Source organism: Triturus cristatus, chromosome 7 (assembly GCF_964204655.1).
Source record: "Triturus cristatus chromosome 7, aTriCri1.1, whole genome shotgun sequence".
In the NCBI taxonomy this organism is placed as follows: Eukaryota; Metazoa; Chordata; class Amphibia; order Caudata; family Salamandridae; genus Triturus; species Triturus cristatus.
Window position 1 is genome coordinate 1,860,497,081 of NC_140590.1, and position 17,024 is coordinate 1,860,514,104.

Below are 17,024 nucleotides of genomic sequence, written 5' to 3' on the forward strand. Positions count from 1 at the left end.
ACTTGGCCCATTAACATTCTTTGCTTGAAAGGCCTCACGCGCTGACTTCCTTTGCCTTTGTTTGCTAATGATTCACGAGCAAGCTGCTGTCATCTCGCGCTCTGCTAAGGCGTGTGTATTTTGCCTTTCGCTTATGTTTAAACAAAGCGCGTTTGAAAACCGATGAGGCTAATTGTTTAAAAAATATGAATCCAGCCTCTCAAAATACATATATTTTCTGATCTTCATTCTTTCTCAAAGATTAACGCAGGCAGCTCTCAAACTTCATTCTTTTCACAAAATATTAGCGTAGGCAGCCCTCCAACTCCGAAAAGGATTAAAGACAGACCTTTATCTTTTCCTTATCGCGCTCTTCAGGGGCACACAGGGTTCCTTGGTGGGTGTTTCCTCTAGATCGTCGCCAGTATTGTAAAGATGATTCACGAGCAGACTCTTTGAAGTGTTTATTGTTAACACCCACCAAATACACAGCGATGACAGCAGGCTTCAGCTCCAACTGTCCCTTCAATCCCTTCTACACTCTAAACCCATGTCATCACATTCTGAGACAGAACTACCACTTAAAGGAGAAACTACAACAAGTTGGAAACAGATGGCGCCGCTGCTCGCTCCCACAAGGTGGATGCCGTACATGCACGAGTGCTCATTGGAAACAGTGCAGTACATGCACGAGTTTTCGAAAAAGTGCAACCAGATTCCAAGAGGTCATATCCCAAGCAGCGCTTGCGCGCTGTGCTAGACTCGACCTAAAAATGAGGAATTGGCACTGAGACTAGAGAAGCAGCTAGCAGCACTGCCTGGAACATTTAGAACGAGAAAATTACCTACTTGACCAGAGACGCACCTGCAGCACTGCCTAGGTGTTTTCCTTGTAACCTTACACTGTGGTGCTTATCCAGTCATTTTCTGCACTATTTTCTTCTTTGCTTCCTGCTTATATTTGTGGAAGCTTGTTTTACTTTGCCTTTATTACTTCTTCCTTCCACCTGTCTCTGCAACCCCCTCCCACAACACTGCTTGACGCCCCCACCACCCCTCCCAGTTTACTGCTTACCCATCCCAACTCTCCCCTTCACAGTTTGGTTTAATGCACTTCGACCGCCAATTCAGGTTCTCAGTGGCGATGGAGGCGCTCCCATTGCCAAAATGTCCCATGCACCTCCGTGAGAAAAAGCAAAAGTAAGTGGCGTCTGTTGAGCAAAGCACTGATGCCCTTAATTCTCGCAAATGACATTCCCGGGTACTACAGGCTAAACGTCTCCTTTCCCTTTTCACCTGTGTGTATGATTAGGTGCGTGCTGGACCTTAGTGTTGTCAGGCATGGTTGTTCCTCCCTTGCCCGCCATCTTGTGACAGTTGCCCCCCCTTCTCTCTGGCTCGCCTGATTGTGACGGGTGCGTGAGCGCCACCTATTGTCTCAGAGAAGTGCAGCGGCCTATAGTACCTGCTACCGTTGCTTCACCTCAAAGCCGCTGAGGCTGAACTAGAGGCCTGTGGGAGTCTCTGGAACACGCAACCAACTCCCCACCTCACGCACAGACGGTTCCCCTTAGCAACACCGCTATGATCGACGACGAACTGCTAAGCCCCTTTGATTATCCCCTGCCTAATTTATTCCCAGGGACCGAAGAAATGTTTACTTTTATTTTTACTTGGAGCCCCTTATACTAAGCACCGTTAAACCCCTATGTAATTTGAATCCGTGAACACCCCGATGCCAAATAACTCCCTCTCCCAAAAGGCTACACCGTTCTTGAAGTCAGCGGTCTCATACTTCTGTTATGCATATAGGCCAAAGGTAGTGTCCCTGATCACCGTTCCTTATGTGTACTAGTGTTTTGCTGTACCCTACCCCCAGAATGTGGATGGATAATTTTAAAGATCCATTTATTATGATAACAATATTAATACTTCCCTTAAATGGATGTAGGGGATTTGTTACATTTTCAGAGGCATGCGTAAGTTGCTTTCATGTCGGGTAGTGTCAATATGCGCTACTTGCCTGATACAGTAACACGAAAATTCACAGGATTTTCTCACTCCATTTTGGGTACTTTTGAAGCTACCGTTCCCCCAGCTTCGTGTGGTGTAGGGTAGTACATGCCAGGCCTTTCTACACTTCAAGCCTTTCTACACAATTTTAGTCTTACGTTCGCTCAAGTGCGCAAAAAATATCCGGAGTGTCTCCTGAGCATACTTTTTACCCATCACTGTTCTAGCCACAGACTTCCACTATCCAGTTTGCTATTGCCACTGAGGCGAAAGAGAGCTGAAAGTTCAGCCAGATCTGTCTAGGGTTGTGCCAAAGACCTATTCCGAAAGAACTTTGTGTCCATGAGACCAATTTGTGCAATAGGCACTCTTTTAAAAATAGTCAGTAGAATCCCACTTACTTCAGTATGTATACGTAAGTATTGATAGAGATAATTCCGCCTTTTCCAACGCCCTCTTCAGCATGCATCAATCTACATTAATCATCTGATCCGCGCTAAAGTGGCCTTAATCTTATGTGTCGTGATGGTGCTGATTTTATAATTAGTAGTGAACAAAGATAATCACCTGAGAGCCCCGCTCATAGTCAGTTCTGTTCCGGAGCTGCTTGAAAGAGTGTCTTGCAGTAATATATTGACGCCATGGCTGGTTGCTTTCAATGTAATGTTACCTGCACTATGCCAGTTGTTCAGGCGTGGGATATTCCAGGTGCTTAATTATACCATAGTAAGCATTACCTTCCAAACCGCATATTGAATGAGCCAGTGGTAGCAAATGGATGCACAACAGTCTGTAAATTTTGCCATGAGCGCTCACCCTACAATCTGCCATATCCGTGGCTGCGCAGGAAGAAAACCCTGAACCAAATTGATGCACCTGCTGTTGAAAATACAATAGGTGATGGGTGAAACGCTTTCAGTAGTCTTATCCACTGCAGTCGATCAGAGCCACATTCACATTCATCAGTTTTTGTCCACTCTAGATGGTATTAACCATATCAGTTGTGGTCTTACTCTAGTAGAAACAATCCACCCGAGCTGCCTGCCATAGCTTTCTAAATGGGAACGTAAGCAACCCAAGATTGAGTTCAGCCTTTTTGAGCCTCATAGCTAGTTGAGGTGCAGCTTAGATCCTGTGGCAATGTGAGTAATGGGCCCATGTATCGGACTTGCCTTTATTTTATCTAAGTGAGACACCATGTGTATGTTAAAGTATTCACTCTCTCACTCCCAGTCCAACTGTCTGTGATATAATAACTACACGTTTTAATTGAACCAATATATATCTTAAAGTAATGTGACCTGGGAGGACTTTGGCAGCATTCCCAGCAACCCCAGGTAACTTTTCTTTGCTCTACTGATGGTCGAAACTCAGAAACACGTCTAGAGATATACCGCAATGTCTGTACCAATTTTGGTGAAAAACTACAGCTAATTTTAAGTAAGCGCTAATTGTGTACTGTATTTATCAGGATGCAAAGAGGCAAACTGTGCTGGGATGTGCGGCAATGTGCTCCCAACCCCACTTCTGTTTTAAAGGCTCCCTTGAGCCAGTAAGCTGATGAACTTTGGAGATTCACCTATGTACCTGTGAGCGGTATAGTGACCTGAGAAGAACTTTGCAGCATTTCCAGCAACCCCAGAAGAGATTTCTTTGCTCTCTACTACTTCTGCTCTCTACTGATGAAGGGCTAAACCCAGAAACACATGCTTAGAGATGTACAGAAATATTTGCACCAACTTTGGTGAAAAACTACAGCTAATTTTGCAGTACGCGCTAATTGTGTACTGCATTTACCAGGACGCAAAGGGGCGAAATGTGGTGGGATGTGAGGCAGTGTGCTCCCAACCTCTCTTCTAGTTGCAGTGCTACGGCTGCTATAATAAATATAGTTTTCCCCATTCTGAGTTGCCTGCCTCTGTACTGAGAACTGTGCAGTCATGCATTCTACCTGCTCTGCTCAGTTTTCAGCTCCGTTAGCGCACTCAGTGTATTAGTGCAATACGCTGAGTCGTTTTGGGTCAGACTGGTGTGATTAGCCGCTGTGAAAACCTCCTGGATGTAGTTCTGCGGGTGGCGCACTGAACAACTATCTCCCCAGCACCAGGGGGCAAACTTGCTGCACCGCTGTTTAGCTTTGTGTGTTTCTAAGAAGTACAACACATGATTCTAAAGTCCTGAGCAATAAGTCAGAATTTCCAAATCCCCTTCTCAGAGAGGGGCAAGGGTCGTTTCTCGACCATAGTCCTTACCTGCCTCCTTTGAACACAAGAGTCTGTGAAGCGTGTTTAACTCTGCTGGGAGCCTTTTTATTGGCATGTACTTCGCATAGTCATACAACCACACATTAGCCCGGGGTGGACCACTCAGCTATTGTACGAGCTGATTACTTTTTAAAATAAATACAACCTACCTGGCTGTGACCTAATATTTAATATCATGGTTACACATTTTGTTTTACAGCATGATTAGGTTACAAGGGCACTAGGTTAGTGCTTTTCCATTTCTGGCACTTTGCAGCAGATTTAAGATCTTAGCTTTTCTCGTTGCTCAAATGGGTGTAATTTCAGATATGTATATGTTAGCCTGGTCTTCATTGCTTGATTGTGCTTGCGAGACAGTGCCACTCATAGTCGTTGAAATGCCACTCATAATTACACTGAAATTATGAAAACACACATAAGCAATCTGAAACCTTGGCAGCTATGGGTGAGGGTGCTGGTCACAGGAGAGGAAATGTGAGTAGTTAGGAAAGGAGTGGTTAACAGCACCCCGTTAATGTTTTAAGAGCTTCTGTTTTCGTGGAGCGATGTGTTGCCTCCCCAGGCTGATGTGCCCCTTGCTGCACAGAGCTTAACACTTTGGCGGTGTGTGGGCACTGATTTTTAAGATGTAAGCGCAATGTCCTTGTTTTATTGAGAAGTGTCCTGCAAGTGTATTTTTTATTTATGTATTTTGATAGGGAAGAGGTGTGGCGCCTTGGCCAGGGCGGCTGACTCCGGGGCTCACGGTTCGATCCGCGGTGCCGAGGGCAGATCAGCCCGGCACCATGTGACTATGGACAATAGCTCGCTAAATCTTCCCGACGGCCCCCAGCGCCTTGACACCCTCTGGTAATTGTTCGCGCTTTAAAAATACTGGACAAACTGAACAAATGTGGAACTTGGAGATGATCAGAGTCAGGGAAACAAAAGGTGTGTTTTGTAAAGGTGTGCTTTGTTTTTGGAAAGGCTGCATTTCAATTTGTAGCACTAACTCAACCTGAGCAACAGTTACATTACACAAGGACACATTCATATTTTTGTTTTTTTTGGCATAAGGAGAGTTGGTTATTTGCCCAGAATAACAGGATGTTGAGGCTGGGCCGAGACTTGAACCCACTTCTAACATCAGCAGCTCTGGCCATAAGGCCACATCCTCTGCCCGTTTGCTTTTCTTGGTGTTCAGAGAAGATTGACATTGCTCCCCCATCAAAGGGTTTTATTATTCTTGAGATTTTCCTTCTGAGGGATTGTTCTAAAAACAAGAAGCTAGTGTGTTATATTGCTGGCGAGAAACAGCGTTTGAGTTTGATATAGTGCGGGCCACGTCACTGTTTAGTGAAGGTGGCGATGCATTACACAGGCTACGTAGAATTAGAAAATCCTGCATCCCGAGCACAGTGCTGGACTCGAGCTCCAGTCCAACCACGGATTCAAGCCGCTTGTGTTTAGTGCACAGACACGCTTTACCCTCGTTTGAGACTAGCAACGGTGGGAGTAAGTTTCACAAAATCATCTGCATGCGCATAATTGTTTTAATTTATTTGCAGTTCCCTCGTTTCTAGTGTGAGCGATGGAGTGTCTGTGCACTTCATAAAAAGAAAAAAAAAGAAAGCGGTGCATAGGAAAAAAAAGCTCCTTGGAATTGTAGTTTATATTGCAACTAAACAATGGCTCATAAATGTACAAATACATACTCTATATGGAGAGGCACGACGTGTAATATGCTGTTTGTTACCTCTGTTCACTGTGGGCGTGGCCATGAGTTAATGATGTCCCCTTGAACCCCCCCAGCATATTACACTCAGCGTATCTGCACGTATGGTTTCTGCCATGTTCTTTTTAGGTTGATCCTACTAGACCGCGCATGCGGTGTCTGTTGTGAGGCATATTGTGGGCGTACAAACAATATACAGAGACTTTTAGCACACCTATTGGATGGCTTTCCTGCCGCCCTCATTAGCTTCTCTTTTATTCAATAGCTTGGCTTGTCCCTCTTGTGTCTATTCCTCCCCTGGAGTATTGTTACTTTACTTGTATCCTTCCACTGCTCAATTTTAAGGCCCTTTTTTCTTTAGGGGTTAGCACATCCGAATAGTGCATGTGTTTTTCAGCTGTCTTCCTCGTGTACTTCTCTTGAATCCCCCCCTCCGTGCACTGCGTTGTGCTCTTGCTGTGTACTTATACCTGCCTCCGCCATGAAGCACGCACTGTTCTATGCTTCTCTCCACCACGTGTTGCTTCTCACTCAGGTGCTTCTCTCCTGCCCTTTCCATGTTTCCTTCTCTGCTCGTTTGCTGCCCCTGCTCTCAACATTGGTGCGTCTTACTCCTTGTTTCTCCTCCCCACCTGTGCAATCCGTGTTGCTTCAATCCTTGTTGCTTCTTGTCCAGCCTTCTTGCCATATGCTCCCAACCCGTCCCCACACCGTGCCATGTTTCCTGACCCACCATGGCCCTCCCCGTTACTTGCTTTTCACTCGCTGGAGTGTAAATAAAAAAAAAAAACTGAAAAAAAACTTTGTGTGATTTTGTAAGCCCGCGCATGTGTAGAGCAGGTCTACAAAAAATGAAGGACCTCCGCATTACAATGCCTTTTTTTCTTAGATGAGTTTGTTTAGACATGCACGCAGCACAGTGGATGCTGTCAAGCCAAAAGTCTCGAGGCGAGACCTACCTGCATTTCCAATGCTTGTTATCTTTTTCACGTCTGTTCTATTTTGTTCTAACCCCTTTTCCTGTTTTCTCCTCCTCATTTCAACAAGGTTTCAAGATTGGATATCGGACAACAAACCAGTGAAGGACAAGACCAGAGAACTGGAGGGCCAAAGCGGTGAGCTTGTGTGGAATGCAGACCTGGAGCAGGAGCAGAATTCCCACTCGCTTTGGAGGGGGAAATCCAAGGGCCTGACCATGCCTTGGGTACGGTTCAAATGCAACTGCACCCAAGATGCTACCTAATCTTGCAGCTTTCGAACATCTCACTGCAGTCTTGTGAGGTTCCAGGACTGGACCCACAAGACAAGATGCAGTTCGCTTGCTGAAGTGGGTAGTCTTGTCTCGCTGTGTCTCTTCAGGGTGCTGGGCAATAGAGGGAGGGACAGGAGAGAGTGAGTGAGTATGTGCCAATAGTGACCGGTGGTCATGGACAGGAAAAAATATCATGGGCAGGACAGGACTCGCTAGGCCATTCACAGCTGAGGTTCTGGGGGTTTGCCCTGACAGCACTCCCGCCCCCCCCTCCCCAAGATCATCCCACATATCTCGGCTTTGTTGACACATTTGGCTCCCAGTACCTGAATTCTGCTTCACAAACTTTTCAGTGAATCTGACAATGTAGCTAACCTATTAGCAGGCCAAAAAATCTACTTGCTCCCTCACTATGGCGAGCCAAAGTATATCACAGTGAGTTTTTTTAGGGCCTACTGGCAATAGATTGTCTGATGAGAGAGTTTGAGCAGAAAGTGAATGAGCAATAAAGCTTCTATGGATCTTGAGAAACTGGATCAAGTACTCTTCTAGACTTCAGTGTCAGTTAATGTGGTCCGAGCAGTCCAGTGGAGTGGGAAGCCGGGCGTGGTGGAGAAAGGTTGGTGAACATGAGTTCACAACTTCGCATGCACGTGCAGCACCAATAAATCATTGTCCAGCCAAATAATCTCTTTTATGAAAATAGAGAAGTATTTTATTTCTACTACTATACACACAAAGGAAAAATACAACATTCACAAATAACCACACTGCCTCCCTGAGATCGCAGCTCTGGTGTGTCTGGACGGTACCATGTCCCACTTCCTCCTCACTCTAGTGATAGTAGTTATTCCTATTCACTATTGATTAAGTCCGGGGTATGCCCCACTAGTAGTCTGAGTCTCAGGAGCCTACTCTGACCCTGCTGTAAAGCCAAAAGTGTTAGCACTGCTGCGCTATCAAGCAGCCAGATCCCCGGAGCTGGCTGATCTAGATGAGTTCACCGTATAGAGCCCAGGCGGGCTGCAATTGCTAATCCCCCCTATCTCCTTACTTGCGGTTGCTATCCTGCAAGGACTGGATCTTTCTCATTGCTCTTTGTTGCCGGTAAGTCTTTTGGTCTCATACAACGGATGACTAGGTTGTCTCGCAGGCTACAAATTATGCAGAATTCTGTGGCAAGAATGATTAGGTGGGTACCTTTCCGTCCTCATATCTCCCCTCATTTGAGGTAGGTTCACTGGCTTCCAGTAATCAGGAGGGTAGAGTTCAAGTCACTGATTCTGGCTTTAGAGCCACCAGAGATCTGGGCCCTAGGTACCTTAGGCAGAGGTTGCATCTATATCATCAAGATCGTGTCTTGAGATCCAACCACTTGCGGGTTCCACAATTCCGCAAAGCCCAGCAAGGTGGCAGGTCTTTTGCGGTTAAAAAAAAAAAGCGAAACTTTGGAACTCTTTGCCAGCTCACCTTCGTCGGTTGGAATCTGAATTGGAATTCAGGAGAGCACTAAAAACCTGGCTCTTCATAACTGCCAGCCTGACCCTTGCGTGAGCCTGCCGCTAGCGCTGGGACACCTCTGTAGAGGTAGCTGCCCGTTTTAGAAATGGCTATTACAATATATTACAAGGTGATATGTTGCCTGTGCTGATCTCTCAAGTGGAGGTTGATGTATGGAGGTTCCCACAGCATCCTCACTCTTCAGATGATATTCTGGGTCAGTACACACCTCTCGCTAACTCCAGTTACCCCTTCTGGCATACAGGGTCACCACGTCCCCATTGTACACGGGCACCAACCCTTTTGGTCCAGAGTGTGTCCGCACGGCAGCCCCTCCTGGCATACGACGTTGTAGAATGTGGTTGCATAAGGCTCTAACCTGATCTGCATAGTGTTCAGCAAAGTTCAAATCATCGCAGCAGCCCCTCCTGGCATTCGGGATTGCTGATCCTTTAGCTACACCCGGGAACCAGCTTGATCAGCACAACATTTACCACTGCACACTTCACGGTAGCCCTTCCCATGACTTACAGGGGTGGCCAACGTTGTCATGCACATGAGCAACAACCCGATTGGTGCAAGAGCTGCTGCTTCTCGCCTTGCCGCAGGAGTCCACTCAACAGGATTTCCTATTGAAGCTCGCTCCCTCCAACACTCTCCTCTTCCTCACAAAGCCTTTTATATACGTCACTAACGTTTTCACTTGAAATGTTAACTCTTTCACGTTTTTAATTATTTTGAAGTCCACACTATCCAAATAAACTCATAAACCATATATTTTTCCCACGAAACTCTTTATCAAAAATAGCTTTAAAATGCACCATTTGCCCATCTCTTTTTAGGTCTCGGCTAGCGAAGGCTGCGCTTGCGCAGTCTCGCTCGCGAGATTTAATGACTTGGAGAAGAGGGGCTTGAACCCGCCTCTCTTCTCTCCTCTTCTCCATTGGCTGGCCTCTTGAATACTGGTCAGCCATTGGAGAAGAGGTTTTGTCTCTCCAAACAAGCCCCGTCCTTTTCGGATTCGGGGGCGTGTTTTTTCGATTATTTCTCTTTTTTAAAACACGCCCATAAGACAGCGAGTCTACGGCATATCTTGCTCACGCTGCCTACACGCGCCAGTCGGCTCTCTGATTGGTTGGCAACTACCAAATAAGCACTGTGATTGGTGGACCTTGTCAACCAATCAGAGAGCCTACTGGCGCGTGCAGGCAGCATGAGCAACACGCGCTGTAGACTCGCGTGGTGCGATGCAGCCATTTTCCCCTCATCGGCTGACCTCCTCGAAGAGGGCTGCCCTGCACACCGAGGTGAGGGCGGCCGGCAAGTGGGAGCTCGAGAAATCCACAGAGAGGCTCGCGGCCTCCGAGGCTGCCCGGCAGAAGAGCAGCGCCTGTCAGCACTTCAATCATGTCTGCTCTTTTTCCAGCACCTGAGCAGACTGTGTGCATGTAGCGCGATATCTCGCTGGTCCGTACTGACAGTGCTTGATACTTTGCTCGACTTATTGTATAGCCTGAGCTGTCTGCATGTGACCCATTGTGTCCGATTGCCGACCATATTCTTTTCAGCAGCTGGTTCTGCCTGGACCAGCTATCAGTTTCACCTCGAGTGCCCCATGCCGACATATCATTATGCTAATCATGGTTTTTTTTCATGAGCCGTTTCCGACTGGACCAGCGTATTGCTTTCGATCTTGTATCGAGTTCAGTGCCCTATGCTGATATTTAATCGAGGTTTTCCTTCTCGTGCTGGGACTACATTTCCCTAGGCGTGCGCTTTCAAAAACTACAAATTCCAAGCACCCCGGTTTATCTACACGGAAGTGGACGAGCCGTAATAAACAACAAGTTGTTTCTCAGAGTATCCTGCTGGTTGGACGCACACTAGAGAGACACCGCGACATCAGAGCGGTAAGTTACTTCGCCTATTTTGCCCGGGTTGCGTTACCATCCCTGGCTTGCTTGAATCACAACCTACTTGGTCTAGGCTTTGCCGTGCCTCAAGACTTGTAGACAGGGACCATCCCCCAGTTCACTTTCCTTGCTGCGGCGGCTTAACTACCCTAGCCTTGACCGCACCATTGAAGCGCTTTGTCGTGCCCCGCACTCCCCGACTGGGCCCCGCATTCACTTGCCCATATGCAGGGCCCCTATTAAGGTTGAGCATCCTATCCGGACCGTCTTACACGCTCCCCAGACCCACTGCAAGCTCGCCATTCCACTGTCCTACAATGGGGCTTCTATCTACATGGATGCACCAGTTTTTACTTCTCAGGGTGTACTTGTATGGTCACAGTTCCTTCTGGTTTCTCCCCCTCAAATGGCACCCATACCGTGTCTGGGTCCACTCATGCACAGCCTCCCTGGGTTTATCCATGAGTTCACCTTGGATAGTTGCAGTCTTACCCCGGGTTGCACATAGGGGGGTTGTTTTGACGCTACACTATATTGCCGTGACACGTCACTCTGTACACAGCTCCTTTAAGAGCAGACCCTCATTATTATATAATCCTGCCCATATCTGTACTTCTGTTTGAACAAAACAGACGCCCTCTGTTTACCCCATTTCTGACTAATGAATATCGGAGCTCTGTCGGATCTCTGCTCTCCTCTTCCTCTTTCTCCCTTGCTGACACCACCTATTCCCATTTCCAGGTTGGGTTAGCATGCATACCTCTGGCTAAAATAGCCCCGGACAGAAGCGGTAACTACATCAACCAAATTGGGTAACTGCCGCCCTGTACCAATGTTACAATACTTTTAATTGTGTCTCTACCCAGCAGTGGGTAGTTCAAAAGCCCTTTTGATCTGTGTGGCATAACCTAGCACCTACACCATTGGTTTTTTTGTTTCACTATAGGTCCTAGTGGTGGACTCACTGAACACGCGCCAGTCGGCTCTCCGATTGGTTGGCAACTACCAAATAAGCACTGTGATTGGTGGACCTTGTCAACCAATCAGAGAGCCTACTAGCGCATGCAGGCAGCATGAGCAAGACACGCTGCAGACTCGCGTGGTGCGATGCAGCCATTTTGCCCCCATCGGCTGGCCTCCTCGAGTAGATTAGTCCCTCGCACATTCCCGCATGACAATGGGGGTCCGTGGCGAAACGCGTCCTCACCGGCGGGAAGCCACGCAGAGAGGCGTTTGTTTTTCAAAGCCCTATTTGTTTTTTCCAACATACACCAGCCTTTCAGCGGCCCGGGGCTTTCTCCCAAAGTAGTGGAAGTGTCCGCGTTAATCTGTAAGTGAAGGAGGGGAAAAACATCACGAACAATCATGTGCAAACAAACCTAGGGGTTTGCCTCTCTTCGTGCCGGACACGCCATCTCAACTCTTTTGTTGTAGGTGGCTCTATGCGTGGTGGCTCTGTGTGTGGGTAACTGTGTGTAGGTGGCTCTGGGTGGCTCTATTTGTGTGTGGGTGGCTCTGTGTGTGTGGGTGGCTCTGTGTGTGGGTGCAAATGCAAAAGGTCTCGCATTTGAGAGTGATTAAGCTATTGGCATTGTAAATAACAATGCCGTTTCTTTAAATGTTTTAGAAACATAAACAAAAATAATGTCATCAGCAATGTCAATAGCTCTAACTTTAACAATGCAGAGACCATTGCATTGTAAATGCTTGTTAATTTTTTTTTTATAGGGGGCAGAACCACCTTGAACCCCTTTTATCAGTCTGGTTTGCTTGCTTCACATGCAATACACCATGAATCCAAGTCTCAAATGGAACACAATCCTCTCTTGCAGTCACGGAATCTCTACAGATATTGAGATCGCTCATGCAGTCACAGAATCTGTACTGACATTGAGATCTCTCTTGCAGTCGCGCAGTCTCTGCTGATATTGAGCTGGCTTTAGCCAAAACGGCCAAATGAGAACTTTCATTCGCTCCTAGAACATCTGGTCTGCTACAGGCATTCTCCCAATGACGGCTGTCCCTTCCAGTGACATGCTCCCCATTAAGGCAGCCACCTTAGCTCATTTAAAAGCTCTGCCTTACAAGCAACTGCAAAGCTCACAATCCATTCCAAAATGTCCTGACCTTTCTCATGCACAAGGTGCTTTTTTTTTTTTAACCTTGGCCACAACCTATCCTGAACAGGGTGTAGATGTACTTATCCGTGATAGATTTGTTATTGCTGTCATCCGACGTTTTTCTTAATGGCTATCCTTTCATTTTCCATCTCTTTTTCCTTTTGCTTCTGTTTCTCCTCCCATTCTGTTTCTCCTCCCTCTCTAGTAATTTCTCTTCCCAGAGCCCATTCCTCCCATCTCCTCTTCTCTTGTTCCCGGTGAGCTAGTCCTAGCTTCTCCCTCTCAAACTCCATCTTTCTCATCCCCTTCAGCCTTAGCTTTCTGAAGTGCTAACTGCAAGCTCAGTCTCGGCTAAACTCAACCCACCGAAGGAATCTATTCCTGGAATTGGTAACCGTGGTACCCTAGAAATTCAAAGTGGTGAATGCCCCAGGTGAGTGTCTTGGTGAAACTCTGGAAAATACATTAGGGACACGCTTTGCTTGTGTCTAGGATAGATCTGTGCAAAGGGAATCCTAGAGCCTGAGTCCACAGTGCTCTCTTTCTGGGTTGCTACCATGTTTCCCTCCCAGAGTGAACTACAGCCTCATCCCTGTCACCCAGTGCCTCATACTGATCCCTAATGAAATTAGCAGGGACGTCTCTGTCCCTACTCCTAGGAGTCCTCCACCCTCTCTCTCTACATAAATCCTTTATTGGATCTATGGACATTTTGCTAAGGTAAATTCGCAAACCTGTGTTTTCCATTGTGTATGCATGTCGCCTTTGTGTGTAAAAATAAATAACTAAACAAACAAAAAAAAACGGGGCTTAATGTACTGCTGGTGCAAATGGGAAAGGCCAATGGCATGCCTGTATCCAGTCTCCTAAACATTAGGCACTCCACCGCTCACAACACAATATGTGCATATCAGCAGCAATAAACCATTGTCTAGGCAAATACTCACTTTTGTGAAAACTGAAGTATTTTATTTCTACTGATATAAACACAAAAGAAACATGTGATATTCAAATAACTACACAGTCCCCTTGAGGTCTGGGCTCTAGTGTTTCTTTGGCTGTCCCCTGTCCACTTTCTCCTCTCCATAGTGGTTATTCCCCATTCACTATTGCTAGTACCCAGGGAATGCCCCACTTGTACTCTGAGTCTCAGGAGTCTACTCTGACTGTTCTGAAGCCAAAAGTGTTCCGGCACCGAAGCCCTATCTAGTATCAGGTTCCCCTGGAGTTGACTGGCCCGAATTTAGCCGTACCCACACCTGCAGGCTTGAAGGGTCCAGAGTTCACGAGCATGCTACTGCTGGGGCCATCACACCAATGGCGACTGATCTTGGTGAGTTCACCTCACTCGAACCTGACAGGCTGCACTCGCTGATCCCTAATCTCATCACTCAAAGTGGTACTCCTGCAGTGACGTGAGTTTCCTTGCAGCTCTTTGTTGCCAGTAAATCTTTTGGTTTCTGTAATAATGTAGTCCACGCTGGTAGGATGTTGTTTAAGTTTATTCAAATTACGTAGAACGGCCCCACCAGGAGCAGCCTGCTAGCTGCTCAGCCCTACCACCAACTGCCACCACTCTTACCAGTCACTCAAGCATTCCACTCATGGCCCACATACCAACATTCCACACAGAACACTCGCACTGGCTGAGCAGCTAGGAACAAGATAACGTAGAACATAACACAACATGAAGATACTACATTATCTCCTTCCTATAAAATAAAAGAATAATGAAACTAAACTATATAAAAACTATAAACAACAATGTACACAGAAGTAAATGGTCCATAACCCAGGGGTGAACAGGGGAAACCACATCATGAGAGGGAAAAGAACCACACCAGGAGGAAAGATAATACAAATTACCCACCCCCCTCCTTTAATAAAGAACAAAAAATGACAAACACATTTTTAATACTGCCCCTCTATGAAGAAAGACCATGTAAAAATGTAGAAAAAAGGGACTGAAACCCAAATTCCTGCCTCTAAATAAGGGACCAAAACGACCAAAAGCTCCATTGAAAGATAGTGAAAAACATCCACTACCACAAGACGAACGTGCGGCACATGGTGGCTTTTGCACACAAGGAAAAATACCTTGCAACAAATGGAACAAAAAATCCATCCTATGTGTAAAAAGGGAACAAAACTGCAATTTAACTCTCATGTAAGACTCAATCCTAGACTGAAAGGGAACAAACCCCTTAAGCCAACCCTCATGTAAGGGTACCATGACTCACAGTGAGGAAATGAGACTAAAACCCATTCCTGCGTGAAAGGGAAACAAACCCTTAACCCAACCCTCTTATAAGGGTACAGTGTCTTAAGTGAGGATATGGCACTAAAACCCATTCCAAAGTAAGGGGCACACAAATTAAAAAACATTCCTTCAACATACAGTCTAAATGTTGCAACTCTTTTATAGTCAAATTATTTGGGGATGCCCTTAAGAAAAACTTGATGACCCCATATGACACACAGGTGCGCGATTCCTCACCCATAAATGCACTGCATGGCACATACAGTCTTGTAACGTAGAACATAACAAGGTTGTGGAGTATGTTGTGGGGAACTCTTGACAAGTAATCCGCTATAGGGCCGTGAGTACGGTTCCCAATATGTGTTGACTTTCGTAAACACCGTCTTTACTGCGTGCACGTGGACACATCAACGATTTATGCACTTTTTCAGTACGCTTGTCTATCACTCATTTTCACCCCTTTTATCACTTGTATCATCACGCACTAGATGGCAATACCATCATGCACTTGTGTGTAAATAGAATCACATTTCTAGGTTTTCTTTAAATTGGGCACCAACGAGCACGCTATGTTTCTCGCACTGATCGCGATAAAAGTGTTAAGAAATTCACACGAGGCACATGTTCGATATCACCAAATGTATATTCGGTATGGTTGTTTAAATGTGCTGATACCCTGTTTCCTCATTTATAGTATGTCAGCCCCTGATGAAGGGCTTTCAGGCCCGAAATGCATTGGGCAGCAAGAATTCTGAATCATGAACAATGCGAAGAACTGTACATGCATTTCAATGAATGAAATTTAATTGATGAAATCCATGAAGAATTAATGGACATTGCAATTTATTTACACTCGTAATCCAATAAAGAATTGAAAATTTGTCTACTGTTATCAAAACCATTTGATTGAGTGCAAAAGGGAGAGATTCTTTAACGTTTAAAGAGTGCGATTACGTTGTAAGATATCCTTATACTCAGGAGGACCCACCCAATTGCACCACCTACAGATTTACCACGTGAAGTACCTCATTCTACCAAGGAGTGTGCTACCCTGTTCATCTATTCTAGAAATACCCACTCTGAGTAACAGAGTACGCACCCACCATGTCACTGGATGACATTGCAAAAACCACAGACAACAGAGCTGACACCTTTGTATATACCACGGACGAAACTCAACGAATATATGACCTCTTCGATGAAACGGAGGGAACCAGCACCAGTACAACCTCAACACAATTTAGCATCAAACAATTAATATATGTCTCAAATAAAGCCTTCAACCAAAGATTACACGCCAGCACACTTATCAAGTACCACAAAGTGCAACGGATACCGAGGGGATTAAGAATAGCTTTGAAATCTACACTTTGCAAAAACAACATACGATTTACACAGAAATGGGAAGCAATTTTAAACAAGTGTTCGTTGGATTTGATTTTACTGATAGTCGAAGAATTATCCAAGTTATTAGAAGAGCTCAGCCAGGAAATCACCAAATTAAAGCAAGATCTTTCGACCAGACTAGAAGATGTGGACTGGAATAGAACACTACAAGACATCAACAAACAACTTGATGATTACACAAAAGAAATAAACGAGAGAATCAGAAAATTCAAAAAAGATACCGTTGACTACAAGTTGGGAGAAGTATACACCTGGGCAGAGGTGTATGCCAATCGAAGACAACCGAGAGCTAATACCGGTCGTTTCTCAGACACGGATGCATCATCTTCCGATGATACTCACAACAAAAGACCGCCACGCAGACAAGAAAATCCACAATCCTCAGATACTACCCGATCCACACATGATTTATCTGGCCCTGAAGTAGAGGGTCCATCAACATCTTACAACAACAATGGACAGCCTTTTTTAGATCCAGGCCAAAGACCACCAGACGAAGCAGGAGGAAAAACTTTACCACCAAAACCAGTGGCGAAAGGAACACGCAGCCAGAAAGTCTCGTAATTAACATTTCCAAGCACAAATTGACGGATTTTCAAATC

At 45.8% G+C, this 17,024-nt stretch overlaps 1 protein-coding gene across 8 annotated transcripts in view; it reads left to right on the forward strand.

Moving 5' to 3' along the window:
- LOC146813499 (uncharacterized) overlaps positions 1–17,024 on the forward strand; it is a 70,863-nt gene that overhangs the window by 10,060 nt on the left and 43,779 nt on the right. For 2 of the 8 annotated variants that reach the window (XM_085620259.1, XM_085620258.1), the window contains exons 1-2: positions 4,976–5,105; positions 7,018–7,085. The gene's annotated coding sequence lies outside the window, so the exon portion shown is untranslated. Of the gene's footprint in view, positions 1–4,975; positions 5,106–7,017; positions 7,175–13,066; positions 13,189–15,709; positions 15,838–17,024 lie in introns of those variants that run through there. The other 6 variants (XM_085620254.1, XM_085620255.1, XR_014966984.1 and 3 more) reach the window with 5 other exon arrangements.